This window comes from Rhinopithecus bieti, unplaced genomic scaffold, assembly GCF_001698545.2.
Source record: "Rhinopithecus bieti isolate Rb0 unplaced genomic scaffold, ASM169854v2 scaffold_8927, whole genome shotgun sequence".
Taxonomy (NCBI): domain Eukaryota; kingdom Metazoa; phylum Chordata; class Mammalia; order Primates; family Cercopithecidae; genus Rhinopithecus; species Rhinopithecus bieti.
In genome coordinates this window covers 301936-306574 of record NW_016806124.1, presented here as the reverse complement: position 1 = coordinate 306574, position 4639 = coordinate 301936, and the positions used below count along the sequence as shown (strand labels likewise).

At 39.2% G+C, this 4639-nt stretch overlaps 1 long non-coding RNA gene across 1 annotated transcript in view; it reads right to left on the bottom strand.

Moving 5' to 3' along the window:
* LOC108531399 (uncharacterized) overlaps positions 1-4108 on the bottom strand; it is a 6788-nt gene extending 2680 nt beyond the window's left edge. Inside the window, exons 1-2 of the long non-coding RNA XR_001886153.1 lie at positions 3665-4108; positions 969-2168 (exon numbers count right to left, since the gene is read on the bottom strand). This is a non-coding gene — a long non-coding RNA (uncharacterized LOC108531399). The remainder of the gene's footprint in view (positions 1-968; positions 2169-3664) is intronic.
* Positions 4109-4639: the final 531 nt, after the last annotated feature.

Genomic DNA, 4639 nt, shown 5'->3' with positions numbered 1-4639 from the left:
AAAAAAAAAAAAAAAAAAAAAAAGCCTCTTTAATAGAATGAAATAATAAACCAATTTATATACCGATATAAGACTAGGATCGTGAATGCCATTGTGTAATTTTCCACTTGACTTTTCATTATCTACCTGAACAAAATCAATCTATATGTATGGGATCAACATACAATTCCAGAGATAAAAGCTGAAAATAAATGCGCTTTGCATATCCTGGAGATAAAAGACACAATCCTTGCTACTGCCTTTTCTTCTCCAGCAGATGCATTTATAAAATAAATTGTTGTGTCAAGGAAAAAGTGAGACGTAGCAGTGTGTCCTGAGTGTTGACTCCTTTGCTGGAAATATTGATCCTGCAAATGAACAGTGGTTAATAAGTACCCTGCAGACGATATCAGGTCTTTTGCCCTAGTTTACCCAGAGTGCAGTCTGGGTCAATGTTTCTCCCAACCAAAGCTCCCCACCTCCAAAAAAAAAAAAAAAAGACTTCCCCTATTAGCATGGATTTAAAGCTGAGGACTTCAAGGGCTTTTTAAAGCCACTCTACAGAGACAAAGCACATTGAAAATTCACATTATATTAGAAAACCCCGTGCAGCAAATGCCCAGCTTGTGAAGCACACAGCCCTCAAAAGGGAAGGAGAGATAGTTCCATGCACTTCAGGGTTGACATTTATTACTTTAAACAGGTTGGGTTCCATTCCTCGTGTACCCTTCTTTGCTCCAATAATTAGCAATGGTGCTAAGAGTAGTAAAGCTCTCTACACATTGGCCATGCTATGGGTCCCTCCTAATTCCGTTTTTTTTTGGAACGTGTCACTGAATCTGTGTGAATCTGTGTGCCCTGGTGGGCAGATGATGGGGTATTGTTGAGGGTGCTCTGGCTGTTTGTGCACCCTGTTGTGTTCAGGGCTCTTTGAGGAAAGTACACCCACTCTGCCCTCCCAGGGTGGGCTCACTTTGGTTGCTATTCACCTTCTTGTAAGGGAGGGGTTCATTTCCAAAGTTGAATAGATAGCAAAGAGAGGCGCACAAGGCATGGGACCATCTTTCACCCCAAACAATCACTCTGAGTTTGTGAATATTTTCCAGTCATAGAAAAGGATTTCCAAAAATTAGCTACTCCTCACTGTTTGTTCGTTGTTAGATTCAATAACCTCAGATGAGCTTAAATGTCCATGGCAATGTGATTGTCACAGCTTCAGTTCTTACGGCAGGACAAATCCACACTTGCATATTTTAGGATCTTTGCACTGACAAATGTTAACGGCTGTTGGTCTATTGGTTCAGCAAGATTTTGCAACTCCCGATGTTCATGTACCTCCTTCCCTTCTCCTGGGCTCTGTATTCACACACAGCACCGTTTGGACTGGGACCATTGCCTCTTGATTAGCAAATCTGGTGCTGTGTTCCATTCTTCAGTTTATATTTGTTGAAAACTCTGAGGAAAGCGTCCAGAAGCAATCCGATGCAGTGTCATGGCCTTTGGGGAAATGCTTGGGAGGGTCAAATCTCAGCCTGGGGAGAAGCTCATGTGCTTTTAGTCACAGAAGACTCTCAGGACAATCAGTGTGCTTTCTTTGTCTCATCTTTTTGTTCCAGTAGCTGTAAATAAGCAAATCTAGAGAAAATGTAAGATGTGGTCAAGAAGAGTTATGCAGTCATTAGACTTTTGCTTGAAAAGGGAACACCATCTTGAAGGCATGTTTTGAAAAGGTCCTATATTTTTATGACAGAAATGATGCCTTGAATGGCTACAGCTTTCAGCCTTGGTGAACCCCAGGCTTATTTGATCCATGTTTTAATTACTCTGTGATTCAAATCTGCATCACAGGGAATCAGTACAGTGACATAAGAGCTTCAACCAGCATAAAGAACACTTTCAGGAGCTTTGTACCCCCTAAGTTCCCCAAGGAAAGACAACACATCGGAATAGGGTCTCACTATTTCCACAGAGAAACCTGCTCATGCTGGAAAATGTCTTGCTAAGTGGCCTCAGAACCATCTTCTTAGGCTGGAACAGTGCTCCACGCACACGAAGAATCCTGACACAGTGGAACGCAGCCCGTGTTGATGAAATAAATATTTACTAAACAGGAGAAACTGAGTTTTCAAAAGGTATTTTATAATATTTTTAGTGACCATGTCGTAGTTGAACTATCTTGATGGCATTTCCTAGGGGAAGAAAAATGGACAGTAAGAAGTCCAGTAAATATATGTGATGCACACATTTCAATAAATAAAATCAGATGAAAGATGTCAACTTTTGCTAGCTCTAGCATTTTAAAAACTGTACATCAACAGTTCAGATCTTTAAAAAAAATAGATGAAGGGTATAAAATAATTTAAAGTCCAATATGTCCCTTCACACCAGGCTTGATTGAGAAATGAGAAACCCATTTTATAGGTGAACTAAAATGAGATAGGTATTTCATTTACCCTTTTACAGAGGCCAAATGGGAATGCTTTCCAACATTGTTTTTATATTGGAGGGAAAGAGTGGGAACAGGAATTGGGTGAAACAGTGCTCAATCAGAATCTCTTGCAACTCTTCTAGAAGCATTCACTCGAGCTCAGTGAATGCCTCCCATGGCATTCCAGATTACTAACACAGATATCCATCCAGAAGAGGATGAGATCTCAGAATGCGGCCAGAAGAGGACTTTGCTCTGCCCTAAAGACACCGCAATCTTAACATGTCCTTCAAGTGGTCCCTGATCAAGATAGTTGTTTTTTAAAATGAAAAGAAACATGACTGTCATTTATCCATGATGACAACTTGAACAGTGAATTAAAATTGCATTTTGAAAGTATACTGTCACTGTGAAAAAATTCCTGAATTATAACACTACAGAATGCTATGAGAGACACTTATCATTTATTCTGTCTTATAGTCGATCTCAAATTGTTATAAAATGTTTTAAATGCAGAAAACTAAGTGAAAAATCTCTAAAACTAAATTAACATTTGCCTCATAAAACATCGCTTTTATCACAGGGGACATGCAAGAAGGTGGCTGGTCACTCCTCTCATACATATCCCTGTTTTTCATGACTTGAAAATGTCTCAAATGTATTTCTTAAATATGTCTTCGTTATTTAACAATGGGAACTATGTATCCTTACTCCATTTCTCTTACCATGTTACAGAACTCAAAAGCACATGATACCAGGGAGGGAAACAGGTTTCTTTTAGAGAAGTAGGAAAACAGTTGTTCTATTACACAACTGGGGTAATAACAGTATTATGGCAATTCCCTTTAAATGGCATTTGATACACTTTGACAGAGGGAGTGTCAGGCATTCTGCTTTGTACAACTTCCGGCTGCACCAGCACCAGTTGTGTCAAACATGTTGATATAACGTGGGGTTCATAAAAGTCAAGTTAGGTGTTCAAATGTACTTTATTTTCCTTTTCCAGAAATTCTACAAGATGGAGATGTGGATTCACAGCCAAACACAGAAAGGATACCTAGTTCTCAATGAAGCCTGGGGGAAGGGGGTAGTTTATGAGAGCGTCCTTCTAAAAGGAACTGTCTGCTCCCTGCAGAAATGACCATTCCTTGTCCCAAGCATCACTCACAGTTCAAAAGAAGCATCTGCAGCTCAGCACAAGAAAGTGCTTTGCTCCCAACCTCCTAATGCCACTCGCACTTTAAAAGTGGTTAATACCTGCTGTGGACTGACTCAGATAAACCAGGAACAGCATCCCAGAATCTCTGCACACTGGCCTGTGAATTGCTGAAGCCAAAGAACACTGGTGAAGTCCATTTCTCTCCCTTCGCTTTCCTCCAAGAAAAAGTAAAAGAAGAGTAGAAAACACACTGGGAGTTTTTTGTGGTTGTTTTCTTTTGTTTTTTCTTTTCTTTGAAGAAGAAGAAGAAGAAGAAAACAATAAGCATCCATTTCCAAGTAATTTGAAGAGAAATAATTCTAGTTAGTGAAGAATTTCAATAACGGCTTTAGTAGAAACTCAAGACTGATTCAAACGCAAATATTGAGATGTGGTTCCATCCCAATTTATGAGATTTTCTTTTTCTTTTTTGAGTAAGTAAATAATTTTAAAGAGCCACAAAAGAAAGGAGGCAAATTATTAGATATTTTGCTTGACATCAAAGTAATTTTACATTTATAAAGGCTTACTGGCTTTCAAAACTTTTAATGTTCCAGTCCTAGCTAAAAAGTCATGTCATGTCCCCCAAAATGAGCCTGAATTGATGTGAGGTTTTATGCAGATTTTAGGTCTGGTGAAGGCAATTTTGTGGAGCTGTGTGTCATGGTTTGGGGTGAAATTAAACCCTATGCTTGATTCCAGTGTCCATTTTGAGCTGGTTATGATTGCATGTGTTTTTCCTGTTTGTACCCGCCTTCTTCAGCCCTCTATGCACATACAGATGGTTACATTCTCATACTGGGTACTGGGAGAAGGTCACATGCTTTGCATCAATGGCAATTAGTTCCCTTTTTAAAATGGAAAATGTCATTAAGTTCTTGAATAATTCAAGAGTAGAGGTCACAATACAGTGTCCCTTTTGGGGGTCTTTATGGTGCAAATGGCAAAACAAGGCGATCCTATCAGTAAGAGTAGATCTAAGGTTTACAATGTAGCTCTATTTAGTGTGACAGGAAAATTAAATTACAGGAGGC